A 19335-nucleotide genomic window follows, 5' to 3' on the forward strand; every position below is an offset into this window, starting at 1 on the left:
TCTTTGCAACGCTGCTCCCGCCTTGAGAAACAGCAGACTGGGCCAGCGGGAGCGAGAGCCCGGCATGTGTTCTGCGGTCCGCGGAAGGCCTATAAATAGAAGATGAAGTGTCCTAATACCAGTTGGATGCGTCAGAAGGCCCTTCTTTGCAGCTCGCTCGCGTCCAGCAAGCATGCATGCAAGCCGGCAAAGCGAACCAGCCAATTGGGCCGGCTTTAAGGTGGTATTTGGGTGCCTCGTGGCATGGGGACATCTGCACTGGTTCTCTGCAAGCCCCGTGACCGAGTTTGGGTATGAGTGTACAAAAAGACCCCCCCGAAGAAGGTGGGCGGCAGCAGCAGCGTGAACTGCTCCGGGGCAGTTTCACGCATTAAAAGATGCATGGCACACGCCCAGCTCAAGGCTAAAGATGCCAATTTCCTAGAAATGTTCTGGAATGACAACCAAGCTCCAGGTTTTGGACATCAGTTCCCCTGGAGCAGAGGTGGGATCCAGCAGGTTCTCACAGGTTCCCGAGAGTAGGTTACTAATTATTTGTGTGTGCTGAGAGGGGGTTACTAATGGGTGATTTTGCCACGTGATTTTTCCCTTAGTTACGCCCCTCCTCATCAGTAGCGCGCAGAACTTGAAGCAGTCTAGCGGGAGGTGGGCGTGCACGGCAGCCTGCGCCTGCGTGCATTCGTTTCCCGCCCAAGGACCGGCGCAGCGCCTGCGTCCTTGTCACAGCCCCGCCCAGGAATGCCCCGCCACCGGAATGCCCGGCCATGCCTCCGTCGTGCCCCACCCAGCCCCATTGGCGCTACGCCGCAGTTTGAATCCCACCACCATGGGAACCTGTTACTAAAATTTTTGGATCCCACCACTGCCCTGGAGGTAGGATAACTAATTTACCAATGGAGTCTGGAGATGGATCTCCGGGCAAGCAAGATCATTTCCCCTGTTTTGGGAGACGGGCTGTATGGCTTTATATCCAGTGAAGGTAATTCCGCTTGCAAAGCCCTGTCCTCCGTACGCTGCCCTCCCAAAATCTCTTGGGATTTCTCCAATGCGGAGTTGTACATAATTGTACAGTATGTTAAAAATTAGTTCCTCTGAAGGGTCAACAGCAGGGCATAGTAGCCAAGACCTTCTTAAGAAGATAGGAAGAGCCCTGCTGGATCAGACCAGTGGTCCATCTAGTCCAGCATCCTGTCTCACCCAGTGGCCAACCAGGTCCTCTGGAGCCCCAACTGCAAAGCATAGAAGCCAAGACCTCCATAAGAAGATAGGAAGAGCTCTGCTGGATCAGACTAGTGGTCCATCTAGTCCAGCATCCTGTCTCACCCAGTGGCCAACCAGGTCCTCTGGAGCCCCAACTGCAAAGCATAGAACCCAAGACCTCCCTAAGAAGATAGGAAGAGCTCTGCTGGATCAGACCAGTGGTCCATCTAGTCCAGCATCCTGTCTCACCCAGTGGCCAACCAGGTCCTCTGGAGCCCCAACTGCAAAGCATAGAAGCCAAGACCTCCCTAAGAAGATAGGAAGAGCTCTGCTGGATCAGACCAGTGGTCCATCTAGTCCAGCATCCTGTCTCACCCAGTGGCCAACCAGGTCCTCTGGAGCCCCAACTGCAAAGCATAGAAGCCAAGACCTCCCTAAGAAGATAGGAAGAGCTCTGCTGGATCAGACCAGTGGTCCATCTAGTCCAGCATCCTGTCTCACCCAGTGGCCAACCAGGTCCTCTGGAGCCCCAACAGCAGGGCATAGGAGCCAAGACCTCCATAAGAAGATAGGAAGAGCTCTGCTGGATCAGACCAGTGGCCATCTAGTCCAGCATGCTGTCTCACCCAGTGGCCAGCCAGGTCCTCTGGAGACCCAACAACAAGGCAAAGAAGACTCTTTACCCTAGTGTTATCTTCTGGTACTGGGATTCAGAGGTTGATTGCCTCTGAACATGGAGGTTCCTTTGTGTCACCACGGCTAGTAGCCACTGATAGATCTCCCCTCCATGAATATCTAATTTCTTTTTCAAGCTATCTGTTGTGAAATGTCTGTCTGAGATCTAAGAGAAAACTTTAATGGCACCTCCCGCCATATACCATGCTCAGTTGCAAACAGTGCCAATAAATCAAATGACACTGACCTACAATGAAAACCAACTAAAGCATTAAATAAAATAAACAGCAGCTGCAAAGCTATTACCTGCCCTAGCTGAAAACCTTCAGAAGCACAGAATGGAAGATTCCACCCCCCTCCAAAAACAAAACAGCATTGATGTGCCTGAAATCTTACAAACAAAACCTGGAACAAAATGAATCAGTTGCTGGGTGTGGGGAGATGAGAGATTTAGACTAAGGTGACCATCTGGTCACCTTGTAAACCCGGGACGGGGGTAGGCGACTGCGTGTGCGCAGCCGCAGGAGCACACTGCCTTCTGGAGCGCTGCCATTTCCCGCCGAAACGCCAGCGCCCCAGAAGGCCGTGCTCCTACGGCCGCACGCGGGAGGCTGCCGCACTGCCTTGCGCCCCAGAAGGCAGTGCAGCAGCCTCCCAAAAATCGGGACAATGGAAGGAACCCGCGGGACGCGGGACAAATTGTGCGAAGGCGAGACTGTCCTGCCAAAAGCGGGGCGGCTGGTCAGCCTAATTTAGACCCTATTTTAATGACCCTCCAGGAGAGAAATGCAGAGGCATATCGAGGAGGAAATGGTACCCAAGGACAATATCTGCTCCGGGTGCCCCCCCCCGGCCCTGCACCCCCTGTGTGCCCCCCGCACTCAGGGGTGTGGCTCGGGGTGGCTCAAACGGGCACTGCAGCAGCAGGCCAGCTACTGGGCTGGTCTGCTGCCACAGCGCCCATCCGAGCCGCCCGCTGTGGTGCCCTGCCTCCCTGCAGACCACTTCCTGCCTTCCCCAGACCCTGGGAAGGCAGAGGCTGGCCTGCAGGGAGGCTGGGACAGGGTGCTGTGGCAGGCGGCCTAGGAGGCGACCTGCCACCACGACCCATCCAAGCTGCCCCCGCCCCTACCTCCAAGCCCGGCCTCTGAGGGCCTGGGGAGGGAAGGAGGCGGCTTGGACAGGCGCCACATAATTAGGTGCCTCCCCCACACCGATCTTACTGTAAAAAAAAGGGGAGTGGGGGGCAGTTTTGCCCCCCCCCCCGCTGTTGTGCCCGGGGCCATTTGACCCCCGTGCCCCCATGGGCCCCTGGAGAAATATTTGAAATATTCTCCAGAAGGATCCACGAGGCACCTGCATCTCCTAGGGATGGTTATTCCAAAACGCGGGGGGTCACCACCAAGAAGGACTCTCTCCGCATGTCCTGGTCAATATACACATCTAAGCGGCATATAATTAAAGGTCAAGAAACAGTGATGTACTTTTGAGTGTGGATCAGCCCTTTGACAAGATTTGTGTCAGAAAAAAAAACATACTGAGATCCTCACAAAGGTGGTTCCAACATTATTCTCACACAGAGATACAGATTTGACATCCTGAAATCTGTTGGATCTTTTGTAGTGGAGGAAATACGCCAGCCCTTCATACATTATGAAAAACACATGCTTTCCTACATAGAGTATGAATCAGCCCTGAAGCTATGTGTAGTTGCTGCAGAGAATTTTGCATACAAAGAGCAGATGTATCCCCATAATTTCACTTTGAGAATCAGACCTTCCCACAACGTTGTGTGTTTTGTCAGCGCAAAGAGCTCTGGGGAAGTTGGTTCCCTTGAGGCCAAAGTGGCACATCAGGGTCAGACAAGCTGTAATTAAAAAAAAAATATTAAAATATTTATTATAGCCATCTTTCTCTTGTGATCAGTTCCAAGACCCAGAATACTATAAAACAGTGGTAGCGAATCTTTGGCATTCCAGATGTTAAGGACTACAATTCCCATCAGCCCCTGCCAACATGGCCAATTGGCCATGCTGACAGGGGCTGATGGGCATTGTAGTCCTTAATATGTGGAGTGCCAAAGGTTCGCCACCATGGCTATAAAACCCCATTTAACTCTCCCTCCTCAAGAAAAAGTCTGTGGCTGAAATCCCATGAAAAGCCCTAACAAATGAAACAGCCTCATCGTACCTTCCATACCAGTGATGGCGAACCTTTTTAAGACCGAGTGCCCAAATTGCAACCCAAACCCCACTTATTTATCGCAAAGTGCCAACCCGGCAATTTAACCTAAATGTTGAGGTTTTAGTTTAGAAAAAAACGGTTGGCTCCCTCTTCCTACGCCCCACACGCTCGATCAGGGGCCAGCCTGCTCTAACCTCCAGCAAGTCCCGCGCGCACCGCTCTGTGCCTCTCTAGCATCTCTGCCTCCTCTGTGCCCCCCCTTGGGCAGTAGCCAATCGGAGAACAGGCACCAGGCCCACCAGCCGAGTCTTCCCTTCTCACCGCGGTGCACGCACATCGTGCTCAGTGGCCCAGGCCAGCCTAGATGTGTATGTGTGTGTGTGGGAGTGATTTTCCGCCCCCCATATGATGAACTCTGTGTGTGTGTGCCCACAGAGAGGCCTCCGAGTGCCACCTCTGGCACCCGTGCCATGGGTTCGCCATCATTGTTCGATACATTGTCTCACGCTAAGATAGAACCTCAGTGTTGAAACTTCCCTCCCTTTCATAACTTAAGTTTCACAAAGTGGGAGTCATTTTAGAAAAGGACTTAGGCCAGAGATTCCTGTATCTGTCACGTTTCCTGGCAACCACCAAGTGTCTTTAGGATGTAAGTGGGTCCAGGTGGGTCTTTTGCCCGACGAGGTTTCTGATTGGCTATGAATATTTTTTTAATGTTGCTTTGGGGACAGCACTACCCCATTATTAGATTCTTCACTGTGTGAATGGTGGTAAGCTGCAGCAGCCATTTTGTGGCTGGCCCCACCTCCGATAGCAGCCATTTTGTGGCTGCCCCCACTATGTTCACAGAAAAAACAGTAGTAAAAAGTGGGTGGTAGGAGGTTAAGAGCTCGTGTATCTAATCTGGAGGAACCGGGTTTGATTCCCAGCTCTGCCGCCTGAGCTGTGGAGGCTTCTCTGGGGAATTCAGATTAGCCTGTACACTCCCACACACGCCAGCTGGGTGACCTTGGGCTAGTCACAGCTTCTTGGAGCTCTCTCAGCCCCACCTACCTCACAGGGTGTTTGTTGTGAGGGGGGAAGGGCAAGGAGATTGTCAGCCCCTTTGAGTCTCCTACAGGAGAGAAAGGGGGGATATAAATCCAAACTCTTCTTCTTCTTCTTTCCTAGGTCCTAAAAAGCCTAATTTGTCAGAGCTCCATTACTAGCTCCGCTTCAGGCACCGTCTTGGATCTAAGGGGTACAGCTGTCAAAGGAATTAATTCTGATATTGCCAAAGGGCTTTAAAGATACGAAAGAGCCAACTTTCATCTTGTTTTTTGACTGCAGCAACCTGGAAGGAGGGAAACCCTGCAGCGAGAGGAAAACATCACGGTTTCCCCACTCTTGCAAAGTGCAGGCAGGGTGCCCGGGATCTAAGGTGACACAACTCCAATGGTGTTAGTACAAGAATCTCTGCCCTGAAGGAACCATACACTCGCTGCAGGGCAGAACACCAGTGTACAATTGGCCTTAGTCTTTTTATTCCAGTCAGAAGGTGGGAGGGTGAGCGCAGGCACGGCACGTGCTCCTGGCGGATGCAAAGGTACAATGCTTGATTCAAGCCAAGAGGAAAACCAAAAAACAAACAAAGACTTTAAAGGGAGATTACAAGGTGAGATTGCTGGACTTGAGTTCATTCACAAGTTCAGAGCAATGGACCCCTCAGGGCTGAAGAGGGACACAGGATTCTTGTTTCAGCACAGATGTTAATTTTCTGTCCCCAAGCATGTCCCTCGTAGGCCACACTTGGGTGGAAAGGAGGCAAAAAATGTTTTAAATAAATGAGTGAGTGGTCTGCACATGTGATTCAGGCCTGTTGTACAGATCACAAATCAGGGTCCCCATGAACCTAGATTAAAGATGACTAGAACCCTGTGCATTTTACCAAGCTCAAAAATAAAAAAATTATGAGTCAATATAATTATTTTATGATATGGATAATCCCAAACTTCCTTCTCGTGCAAATTACAGTTAACAGTTCCATGTACCATATTTGGTGGAACTGTAAAATAATTAAAAATTTCTGGCTGGAGATTTATCAAAATATTAAGACCATCCTAGAAACAGATATATGTTTTTGCCCGGAATTGTTTTTGTTAAATATGATAAGTGATAAAATTCAAAGTAACTGTAAAACTTTACTTCTGTACATGATAACTGCAGCTAGAATGCTGATCGCACGAAATTGGAAGAAGACTTCTCCCCCCCCAAATACAAGATTGGATCTCACTGTTAATTGAATACGCATCAATGGACAAACTTTCTGGTATATTTTTAAAAAAGAAATATAGAAAAGACTTTAGAAACTTGGCGACCTTTAAATGACTTTGTACAAGTTAGATATGGAACAAACAAATTATTATTGTACCTTCAATGTTAAATAATAATTAACCTATGAATATACGGGGGGAAAAATAGCAAGTGCTATATTTATTAAGGTAATAAAACAATCCCTTCTAAGGGATCTCTCTTAAATTGGAAGTCCCCCTCTCTCATGGGGTTTTATTTTCTTTTTCTATTTTCTTTATTTTTAACTCTTTTTGGCTGTTCTTTTTTTTTTGCTTTGAATTTTTTTTCTTTTTTCCTTTTTCTTATTTTCTAATTTTTTAAAATTATTATTATTTTATTTCTTTTGTTGTTTGGTACACTGCTTTATAGCTAATAGTGATTTTCTCTGAAAGCTTATATATATGTATGGTAATAACTGTAATAATAACAACTGTAATAACTGTTGATATACAGATGAAATGGAATTGTATGTATTGTATCACTGTGGTTAAAATAAACTTTTTTAAACGTTAAAAAAAACAAATTACAGTTAACAAGAAAGGGGAATTTCCAGATGCCCAAGTTACAAATTAAAATATTATGGCCATCAATTGGGAATTTTAACATAGCTTCATAAAAGCAATTGTGTGTGTGTCTCTGTGCGTTTGCTTGCCCCCTTTCCCCCCCCTGTTACCTAACTGCTTTAACGTGCGGTTCAAGATTATTTGTGTAGGAACGCTTCAGCAGGTAAAAACGTCAAGTCTGTGGCCATGTGCCCACAGAAGACTGTGCGGGATCTCTGGTTACAAATTGCAGTCGGGTAACCTAACAGGAAAAGTGGGGCTTGAAGTTATTCCACTGGAAAGATTAATTGTTTGGAAAAATAGCTATGCAGCATCCAAATGTATTTCTGGAGCAAAGGCAAGGGGCACCATTTCACATCCACAGAACCATTTTTGGAAATCGCACTATAGAAAATACATAAATATTTTCAGTAAGATGCAGGTCTGCCTAGAGCGGTGGTGGCGAACCTATGGCACTCTAGATGTTCATGGACTACAATTCCCATCAGCCCCTTCCAGCATGGCCAATTGGGCCTAGAGGTTCCTACACTTCTTTATTACAGTTCTCAAAATGTAATTTGAGTCAGATTTTCACTAGGCTTCAGGGTCAGAGCTCAGCTCCGCAACATGGCCTCTGAGCATGGGCAGAGTGCCTTTCCACCTGGAGTAACGGTTATCAGCTGCTACTCATTCAGAATTAGAAAGCAGCTACAACAGAGGCGGCCATTTCTGAAAAAGAAGCACCTGGTAGACTCAAAAAATGATATTTCAGGGCTCTTCTGACATGTCTCCTGAGCCAACAGGGCAGAGAAGAATCAAGCAGGTAGCAGGACACAAGCTGCTGGCACCATATTGGTTGGAGATCATGGGGTCAGGACAGTGGTGGGATCCAAAAATTTTAGTAACAGGTTCCCATGCTGGTGGGATTCAAACAGTGGCGTAGCGCCAAAGGGGCTGGGCGGGGCACAACAGGGGCGGGGCACAACAGGGGCGTGGGCGGGCATTCTGGGGGCGGGGCATTAATAATTTCTCTGTTACTGTAAAAAACTCTTACTGTAAAAAAAAGTTCCTAATTTCCAGCTGGTATCTTTCTGTCCATAATTTAAACTCATTCCAGCAAGTCCTATCGTCTACTGCCAACAGAAACAACTACCTCTCCTCTAATTGGCTGCCTGTCAAATACTTAATACTTTCAAATACTTAATTTTGTTTCTAGAAATCAAAAGAAGGATACTTTCCTTAAACAAGGAACTTCACCATATTTCTAAAACATGTTTTTATAACAGCCCAACAGGGAGAATTATCCCGTTTTCTACCTTCGCTAACCAGCCACATAGGAAACAACAGGACTTTATGATTTTTGGACCTAATGGAATTTCTAATGGAAAAGCAGACCCGATTAGTAACCCCCTCTCGGCACACACAAATAATGAGTAACCCACTCTCAGGAACTGGTGAGAACCTGCTGGATCCCACCTCTGGGTCAGGATCTGGGGAATCTGTCTCGTGATGGATGGCAGGACGACTGTAGTGGTTTAAAACAAGTTTATTTACAGCTAACAAAAAGGGCTATAGAACAGCTAGCAGTTAACCAGAAGTTCTCAGTCTTAACTCTCCCAGATCTCAGTTCCAACTGCACTTCCCAGTTCTCTTAACTGTCCATAAACTCCCAACTCTTAAAGGAACGTGTCGTTACAATCTGGGTTCAAATCCCGACTCCGCCAAGAAACTCAACAGTCCAAGTCAGTTTGCGTTTTTCTACAGGTCTTTCCTGGGTCCACGTGATCCCTATGCATTTATATGTTCCCCAGTGGGAGCTCGGCTTCTGGGGGGCGGGTCTTGTGTCAGTTGGAACCACGGAACGTGAACTGAAGGGCTTCAGCCTTCTACCAATATAAAGTACAAACTAGGGTTATCACAATGCCATCACCTATGCTTAGTGGGCAATATTCTCAAACGCCGCTGCCTCCACGTCTTGGCGTACTGACAGAGGTGGGATCCAGCAGGTTCTCACCAGTTCCCAAGAGTGGGTTACTAATTATTTGTGTGTGCCGAGAGGGGGTTACTAATTGGATCTGCTTTTCCATTAGAAATTCCATTAGGTCCAAAAATCATAAAGTCCTGTTGTTTCCTATGTGGCTGGTTAGCGAAGGTAGAAAACGGGATAATTCTCCCTGTTGGGCTGTTTTAAAAACATGTTTTAGAAATATGGTAAAGTTCCTTGTTTATGGAAAGTCTCCTTCTTTTGATTTCTAGAAACAAAATTAAGTATTTGAAAGTATTAAGTATTTGACAGGCAGTCAATTAGAGGAGAAGTAGTTGTTTCTGTTGGCAGTAGACGATAGGACTTGCTAGAATGAGTTTAAATGATGGACAGAAAGATACCAGCTGGAAATTAGGAACTGTTTTTTACAGTAAGAGTTTTTTACAGTAACAGAGAAATATTAATGCCCCGCCCCCGGAATTCCTGGCCACGCCCCCCATCGTGCCCCGCCCAGCCCCATTGGCGCTACGCCACAGTTTGAATCCCACCACCATGGGAACCTGTTACTAACATTTTTGGATCCCATCACTGCGTACTGACCAAGGGACATGGGATACCCATATCCGGCACCGGAGGACCTCCCCACGTGACCAAAGACGTGCACCCTTAGCTGGTGTCCCACCCCCCTCCCGGTCTCCCTGCAGGCCGGTTTCTAGAGACTTAAGGACCGAGGCTGGTGAGGGTGGGGATCTCAGTGGGGTATAATGCCGTAGATTCCACCCTCCTACGCAGCCATTTTCTCCAGGGGGACTGACTTCTGTAGTCTGGAGAAGACCTATAATTGCGGGGGGGGGGGTCCCACCTGGGGGTTGCCTCCCTATTACAAATTTCAGGTTTGGAAGTTCTTGGAGATTTGGGAGCAGAGTGGAGTTGGGGAGGGATGGGTTTCGGGAGGGGAGATATTTCAGTGGTGTAATCAGTGGTGGGATTCAGCCGGTTCGCACCACTTCAGCAGAACCGGTTGTTAAAACGGTGCTTGTAAACAACCAGTTGTGAAGTTATTTGAATTCCCACCACCGGAACTTTTTGTTAAATCACTTGAATCCCACCACTGGGTGTGATCCCATAGAATCTAGCACCCAGAGCAGCCATTTTCTCCTGGGGGGCAGATCAGTTGAAATTCTGGGAATCTTAAGGCTACACTTGTGACTGTATTTGTCTGTCCCAAATGATGGGTTTGTTGAACTTGTACTGTGTCCTTTGCGGGAACATCCACTTGTGCTTCTGTGGTTAGTTAAAAGTTTTATTAAACTGGCAGATAAAGAATCCCCCCCCCCCCTCGCTGCCCAGAAAAGAGCCTTTTTCAATGAAATTGCTTGGTGTGAGCATTTTTCCCCTCCCCACAGTGTGAATTTTATTTAGGAGCTGCAGTGGCGTAGGAGGTAAAGAGCTCCTGTATCTAATCTGGAGGAACCGGGTTTGATTCCCAGCTCTGCCGCCTGAGCTGTGGAAGCTTATCTGGGGAATTCAGATTAGCCCGTGCACTCCCACACACACCAGCTGGGTGACCTGGGGCTAGTCACAGCTTCTCGGAGCTCTCTCAGCCCCACCTACCTCACAGGGTGCTTGTTGTGAGGGGGGAAGGGCAAGGAGATTGTAAGCCCCTTTGAGTCTCCTGCAGGAGAGAAAAGGGGGATATAAATCCAAACTCCTCCTCCTCCTCCTCCTCCTCTTCTTCTTCTTCTTCTTCTTCTTCTTCTTCTTCTTCTTCTTCTTCTTCAAAAGGGCAGGACTCCTCCACGTCCGAAGCTCCATCCACGATTCACAACTTTCGCATCATTTTGAGGCCCGAAACGAAACCTTCCCAGCTCAAGATTTCTTTGGCTTTGGCTTCCCGAGAGCTCCTGGGGCGAATATGGTTTGTGCGAGGAGCAGGGAGAGCTATTTTTAACCTTAATAAAACTTTTCCGCCCAGAAGTCGCTGAACGAGAGGCTGTTGCCAAAGAAGGAGAAACCTCTTCCGCCGCAAAAAGCCAGGGCAGGGGGAAATTTTGCCCGAGGCTCTCATTGAGAGCAGCCAGCCAGGGGATGTGCTTGCCAATAGAAAAGCCCAACTAGAGAAAAGCATCTTATCTGCATTGGCGTTGTGTGGATTTTGGACGTGCGCTGGAGACGGTCAGCGGGTTTGGAGATGCAAATACTTGCTCTTCTTTCCATTCCATGCTGTGCACCCATGGTGGAAAACGCAGTCAAATTGAATTTTAGCAGCTCGCCTCACCTTGGCAAAGACATGGAAAACAGATCGCATTCCAACATTGGAAGACTGGATTACAAAGGTCCAACAACTTTTCATAATGGACAAAAGCTCGTTTCAAATTAGACAACGACCAGCAGAAGCCTATATGAAGACTTGGCAACTCTGGATTTTTATATCAAGAGAAAAGATCGAATGTCCTAATATTCCCGATTGAATATTAAGTTATATTAGATTAAACCTTCTTGTTTTTTGTATCAGGCGTAAGGGTTACATAGGATAGAAAATTATTAAGAAACAATATTTATAGAGTAACAGAATGTACTAATATAAAACACTTATTATGGACAAACTTTTTCCCTTTTCTTTAATTGAAAACTTTTTTCCTTTTCTTCTGAGGTCGGTCAAATGAGTATCCAGCTTGCTGGGGGCCAAGTACAGATGACTGGGGAAGGCACTGGCAGACCCCCCCCCCCTAAACAAAGTCTGCCTAATAAATGTAATTATGTGGTCGCCCCACAGGTCAGTAATGGTCCAGTGCTTGCATACTGGACACCCTTTACATTTATTTATTTATTTTTACACTATTAACAACTTTGCTGGTGAGTTGGATTGTCTGGAGAGGCAGCCTATGACTTGTTTTAAATAAATAAATCAACAAACCTTTAAAAAAAACCAGACTGGACTCTTAAATGAACATCTGGATTGCTGCGTCTATTTCTTATTTCCTCTTTTTATACATTTAGCTTTTTCCATTTTGTTTTGTAGAGTTGTTGAAAATGTTGGAAAGGTGGGAACTGCGGATATCATAACATGTCTTGCTATGAAAGAGAAATTATGCGAGGAAATAGCATAACCCTGCGATCTTGCTACTGAAAAGAGGCAGCATCTGTGGAGGGACGCGTTAGGGACAGTCCCCATGGGAGGACGGAAACAGCAACCGTAGGATATTGTTCCGCCCCCTTTGAACTGCAGAGTGTCGTTTGGCCATTGTCGAAGCCTCTAAGAATTGCCCCCACACAATGTGTCCATGTTTGTTAAAGTCATTGTGGATGCCAAAAGCCACTTAGCTCGCACTGTAAAATTAACGACCGCTCTCCGTAATGCTACGCAGTCAGCTAGAAAAGCAATTGTAGGATTTTAATTTAGCTCATTTTCCCGTTCCGCCCAACGGTGTCACAGGCTTGCCCCTGCAAATGAAATCTTTCCACCCTGTTGTTGGTAACTGTCGCGACTAAATCTAGTTCTGGCTTCCAAATGATGCAAATGAGGAGTATGTGCATCTTTTATTGCCTTTCGCTGGTCCAGTGCTGTTAATCTAATCCAGACACCAGCCGTCAGATGGTACCTGGAGATTCCCTGAAATTACAGCTCATCTCCAAACTACAAAAGCAGTTCCCGTAGAGAAGATTCTTTGGAGGGTGGACTCAATGGCATTGTACCCCCCTGTCCAACCCAGGCTCCACTCCCAAATATCCCCCTTCTCCCCAGCAAGTGGCGAGGAAGAATATGGCAACTCTTAAGGCCCCTTCCGCACTTGCAGAATAATGCACTTTAAATACACTTTCAATACACTTTGCAGCTGGATTTTACTGTGCGGAACAGTAAAATCCACTTGCAAACAATTGTGAAAGTGGATTGAAAGTGCATTATTCTGCATGTGCGGAAGGGGCCTAAATCCCGCCCCCTCACTTGAAGCTACCTTATGCTAAATCAGACCATTATTCCACTATAGCTGAGGTGCTGGGTCCAGCTTTATATTGTGGGCTTCGTCTCCAAAGCCCATGTGATTTGGAGGCATGCGTAACAGGCATGTAATTCGGCTATCTTGGACTATTCGGGTCCAGATTTTCAGTAGCCCTTGTTTAATAACTTGCTAAACACAGAAATTCCACAGCGCCTCCAAGTGGCAAACGCTTGTAAAAGCAAAATCTATATTGAACTCACATGAAGCTTCGTTACAGGGAACCAGACTATTGCTCCATCAAGATCAGTATAGTGTAGCAGTGAAGAGCTGGCACACTTTAATCTGGAGAACCGGGTTTGATCCCCCACTCCTCCAGATGAACGGTAGACTCTTATCTGGTGGACTGGATTTGTTTCCCCGCTGCTCTATATGAAGCCTGCTGGGTGAACTTGGGCCAGTCACAGTTCTCTCAGTACTCTCTCAAACAGTGGTGGGATCCAAAAATTTTAGTAACAGGTTTCCATGGTGGTGGGATTCAAACTGTGGCGTAACGCCAATGGGGCTGGGCGGGGCACGACGGGGACGTGGCCGGGCATTCCGGGGGCGGGGCATTCCTGGGCGGGGCTGTGGCAAGGACACAGCTGCTGCGCCGGTCCTTGGGAGGGAAACGAATGCACGCAGGCGCAGGCTGCCACGCACACCAGTGTACCTCCTGCTAGACTGCTTCAAGTTCTGTGCGCTACTGCTGAGAGGAGGGGCGTCACTAAGGCAAAAATCATGTGGCAAAATCACCAATTAGTCACCCCCTCTTGGCACACACAAATAATTAGTAACCTACTCTCAGGAACCTGTGAGAACCTGCTGGATCCCACCTCTGCTCTCAACCCACTGTACCACACAAGGGGTCTGTTGTGGGGAGAGGAAGGGAAAGGAGCTTGTAAGTCACCTGAAGTCTCCATACATACAGGAAAGAAAGGCTGGGTATAAATCCAAACTCTTCTTCTCCTTCTAATTCAATAACCTGCATGTAATGTTGTAGGGTGGCCAATCTCCAGGTAGTGGCTGGAGACCCCCTGGGATTATAGGTGATCTCCAGGCAATGGCTGCTGGGCAGGATGGACTCAATAGCAACATACCCCACTGAAGTCCCTCCCCTCCCCAAACCCCACCCTTCTCAGGCTCCGCCCCCAAAACCTCCAAGTATTTCACAACCCAAAGTGAGCAACCCTATTAAAGGGGTCAGAAGACTGTTGTTTATTTTGGCTTCTGTTGTTGATGCTGTTGCTTTCTAGCCAAGACCTCTTCCTTTCCAGCCAAGATGCTGTTCCTTTCTAGCCCCATGAACAGCAGAATCATATTTGTACCACAAGTGTGGAATCACATGTTTAAAAAGTTTTTTAAAGGTTTTTGAACTTTAAAGCCCTACTTGGTTTGAGACCAGGGTATCTGGAGGAGTATCTTCGCCAAGACATTCTTGCCCAGGAAATAATATCACAGGGAGAAGCTCTATTGACTGTCCCATCGATTCAGAAAGCTCATTTGGTGGATTTTTTATTTTTATTATTATTATTATTATTATTATTATTATTATTATTATTATTATTATTATTATTATTATTATTATTATTATTATTATTATTATTATTAAAGTTTTGTATACTACTCTCCCCTGAAGGGCTCTAGGCGGTGCACAACATATAAATCAAAGTAGAGCTCAATTTAAAACATAACAAATACAACTATAATAACATATGCATGGCTCTATAGCGGTGGTGGCGAACCTTTGGCACTCCAGATGTTATGGACTACAATTCCCATCAGCCCCTGCCAGGGCTGATGGCCCAATTGTAGTCCGTATCATCTGAGTGCTGGCAGGAATATAGCAGAGCCATGATAAACATCTAGGTGCATCTAATTATAAGGTTCACTCCTACCACGGCTCTATAGGATTAAACAGTTAAAACCTCTATTAAAACACAGCGTTACACGAAGGTATATAATGCACCTCGCGATGCCGGCAGCTAAAACCCTCCCCGAGAGGAGTAGTAGAGTCCCTCAGGTGTTAAGTGCGTGTGAGGGACCATCCAGAGAGGAGATCCCCAAAGGGGGGGGGGGGGCTCACCATCTGAGAGCTAGAGATCTTTCTCCAAAAGCAGCATGGAGTGGAACAACTCGAGTGCTTACAGGGCTCTTTTTCAGTGGCAGCCCCAAAGTAGAGCAACCTCACCAAGAAGGTGCGCCTGGGCCTTCACTATTCAATCTTTAGGAGGCAGCTGAAGGTAGTTTTATTCGCAATGGCACTTAATTTAATTCTTCTGCTTACTGATAGTTTTCAATTATTGATTTTCACTTAGGGGGGGCCAGCCTCTGGGTGGGGCCTACGGACCTCCTGGAATTGCAGTGATCTCCAGAGCATTTCTTCCAGAGAAGCTGTCTGCTTTGGAGAGTGGCATTAAACCCTGCTGAGTTCTCTTCCCCAAACCTTCCACCCCAAAATCTCAAGGGGTTTCCCAGTTGGCTTCCCTAGGCCCCTTCCGCACATGCAGAATGATGCACTTTCAATCCACTTTCAGTGCATTTTGCAGCTGGATTTCACTGTGCGGAATAGCAAAATCCACTTGCAAACAGTGGCGAAAGTGGATTGAAAGATGCAGTGTGTATTCACGCATGTGTATGCGAGGAAGGGGGCCTACTTAGTTGAACGTTTTGGTGCTTGATGATTTTTGTTTAAATGTTATTATTATTTCTCTAGTAAGCTGCCTTGGGTTCCTCTAAGGTTGAAAAGGGGGCTGATGAATGTTTAGAACAGGCCCTTTCTGCACAAATCATTAAAATGTTTGTAAAACATTTTCAGTCGTCCCCCCCTTTACTACAATGTGTTTTTTTTACATTCACCCCCTTGAAACAATTCATGGCTGGCATTTGGTGTTTTTTCCCCTTTTTTGAGTTATTTGTTAAATTGATTCTTTAATGCTTTTTGTTGTGATTTTCTAGTGCTTGTTTAATTGATGCTTTGAAGATCTGCCCCCCTTTCCTAGAAAAGCAAACAGAAATAATGAAAATAAGCAGGTGAGGGAGAACAAGAATGAGTTCAGAAAATGGCACTGAGGACAGTTTGGGATAGTGCAACCCCCATGCTCAGAATGGGTTGACCCAGAAAGGGGTGGAGACTCAAAGCAGCAGAAGGCTGCAGAGCTCATGTAGTTTGGAAGAGACAAGGCTACCAGACTCGGACCTTGATTGAGTACATTTAAGCACCCTTTAGCACCTTGTTAAGGTAACTTAAATATTGCTGGGAACTACTACTGGGAAGGTAGTTGGTTTATTGGTTGCTATGTTGTAAATGTTGGAGTTTATTGTTTCAGGGTTTCTCTTTTGTGGTTTGTAATGGGTGAGAGTTCTCCTGGAAACCTTCATCATGCTTGAAGCCTGTTCATCAAGCCCATGGAGTCTTCAGGGAGCCAACCCACTTGCAAGAAAAGAATTGGACTTGGCAGTATCAGTAGACTGTAACTAGAAGGACTTGAAAATGATATCCTGAACAGGACCTTGAAGTGTAATGTTAAAATGTTGATCCATAACTACATGTTATGAAAGTAAAGCATTTTGTTTTTAAAATTTGTTGTTGCAAACTCATTCCAAGTTCTGCCCCACAGAACCCACAAGCTGAGGTTACAATAGCAGAGTGGTGTGGAAAATGCAGTAAATAGATTGCACAGCAAGTGAAGATGTTTTGAAAACGTTTCAGGCGAAAGAATTGTTTTAAAAGGAGATTCACTTAAAACATTTTGAGGCTGGAAATAAAACATTTTTGAAGCATAAGGGGGGGAATCAGCATGGAGCCCCAAGGAGGAAACGTTTTATTTCCTGCCTCAAAACATTTTTAAAGGATTCTGTGGAAAGGATCATAAAATGGAATTAACCCAATGATGTGAAACAAAAAAACCCTTGCACTGATATGGTTCCTTGACCATCTTGGCCACTAGGTGCCGCTGTGAGGTTGTGCATAATTGGCGACCGAAGAGGCACAGCTTTTTAAACATGTTCCCCAGGGTCAGTTGTGACTCGACCGCATTTTATACACACAGGGACACACAGTGCAGACTGACTTCAGCTGTTATAATGCGAAGGGTCGGCCAGAGTCATACCCAGCAGTTGCTTCTTTTCCTTGCCCAAAGCACGGAAGAGCAAGAACAAGTAAATTGTTTATACTGTGAGGGGAACTGCTTGAGAAGAGACTGAGAAGGACAGTGGCGAAGGGTTCAACGGGATCAAATGTTATTGAACATTATCTTGTGCCCCAAACTGCTCTTGTGGGGAGGATGCCAACCTCCAGGCACCACCTGGTGATCTCCAGCTATTACAGTTTCTCCCAGGTGTTTCCGAGGCAATCCCCCTGCCAGACGCAGCTGCTTTGGGGTGTGTGAAATCTATGGCATTATAACCTGCTGAGATTGCTAGCCCCTCAAACCCTGGCTTCCCCTGAGTCCACCCCCCAAATACCCAGATATTCCCAATCCAAGCCTTGCAAATTTGGAGATTTTGGAGATAGAACCTGAGGGGGCTAGGGTTTAGGGAGAAAGGATTTCAATAGGGTTTAATGATAGAGTCCACCTAGAATAGCCAACCTCCAAGTGGCGGCTGGAAATCTCCTGCCGTAACAACTGATCTCCAGGCGATAGAGATTATCAGTCCGCCCAGACAAAATGGCTGCTTTGGAAAGTGGACTCTATACCCCATCGAGGTCCCTCAAACTACGCCTTCCTCAGGATCCACCTCCCCAACTCTCCAGGAAATACCAAACTTGGAGTTGGCAACCCTACAGAAGCGTACCAAGGGTAGTAAGTAGGCCGAGGAGACAAATTGTCTCCGGGGCTACGATGAGAGACAGCAGGACTTTTACAAGTGCATTGGGGGCGGTGCACCGCGTGACCAGAAAGAGTGGCACCTGAGGGACCAAAGGGGTACCCCTGTCCACAGCCAACAGATCGCCCTCTACTGGCCCCTAAATCCCATTCCCACCCAGCCATCTTCTCAGGTAGGCCTGATCGTAATAATTAGAATCAGTTGTATAGCCACTCTACAGGAGGTTGGCAGCACAATTAGCCGAGGAGCGATCACTGCAAGAGGTGCAGGTAAAGTTTTGAACTGGGAAATTCTTTGGGAACTGGGGGGGGAGGTGGAGACTGGGAGCTAGGGTTTTGTGCTTTTGCGGGAACAGGGCCATCGGTATATCAGTATAATGCCCTAGAGCAGTGGTGGCGAACCTAGGGCACTCCAGCTGTTCATGGACTACAATTCCCATCAGCCCCTGGCCATGCTGGCAAGGGCTGATGGGAATTGTAGTCCATGAACAGCTGGAGTGCCATAGGTTCGCCACCACTGCCCTAGAGCACAAGTGTCAAACTCACAGCCCTCCAGATGTTATGGACTACAGTTCCCATCATCCCCTGCCAGCATCATGCTGGCAGGGGATAATGGGAATTGTAGTCCATAACATCTGGAGGGCCGTGATTTTGACACTTATGCCCTAGAGCAATGCTTTCCAACCTTTTTTCACTCGCATACCCCTTGGCAACCGATTTCCCTAAAATTTTACCCCATATTAGCAAACCTGTTATGTAAATTTTTTGCACAACTCCAAACACTCTGTCGTGTACTCCTGGTGGTACACGTACCCCAGGGCATCTGGAGTAGAAGAATGATATAAGTAACTTTGGGTTCCCACTGGGGAAGGAAGTGGGGCACTAATGAAGCAAATAAATAAGAAATGCTCAAATGTGTACCAGCGCTGTAAGAGCGATTAAATAAATGCAAACACACACACACCCCACTCCAAAAAAGAAACACCGATGATACTGAAAGGACGTCAAATCTTCAGAAACTCATACTGGGAATAAAAATCTTTCAGCCTGGGTAACTGATCAAAAATGTACCGTAAAATACACAACCACTTCTGTAGTCCTCTTTCTAAGTGGGGATGACAGAGAAGTAACATTTGATAGGGTGAGTAGGGAAGAGCTTGAGGAAAGATGAGGAATCTTAGGGGGAAACGTGAGTTGAGAAACATTTGTTTGACTCGGAACTGTATTTTTGAAAGAAATACCAAAAAAAAAACCCCTGGTTTAGGGAATATTTTAACAGCATCCAAAACGGCCTGAGAGGCTCTAAAAACGAGGCCGTTTGCATGAGGGACTTTCTGAAGAATTTTCCACAGCATACAAGAGACAATGAAGGCTGCCCGCTGCTCGCCCGAAGTTTGCAGTGACGTGACACGAATGAAAACTAGGCATCTGGGAAGAGTCATTTTCTCCCCAAAGGGCGAGCCGCTGACCAATCGAGATCATCTCTTGGGCAGAGTTGGAAGAAGTCGGAGCTTCGTTCAGGGCCTGAACAGAGAGAAGGTGAAAGAGCCAAGTGTCCCTATGTTGAAGGAAACGTGGAATTTTAAAAAGTGAACTCAAGGACAAATCTTTTC

The sequence above is a fragment of the Sphaerodactylus townsendi genome, linkage group LG01 (assembly GCF_021028975.2).
Source record: "Sphaerodactylus townsendi isolate TG3544 linkage group LG01, MPM_Stown_v2.3, whole genome shotgun sequence".
NCBI lineage: Eukaryota > Metazoa > Chordata > Lepidosauria > Squamata > Sphaerodactylidae > Sphaerodactylus > Sphaerodactylus townsendi.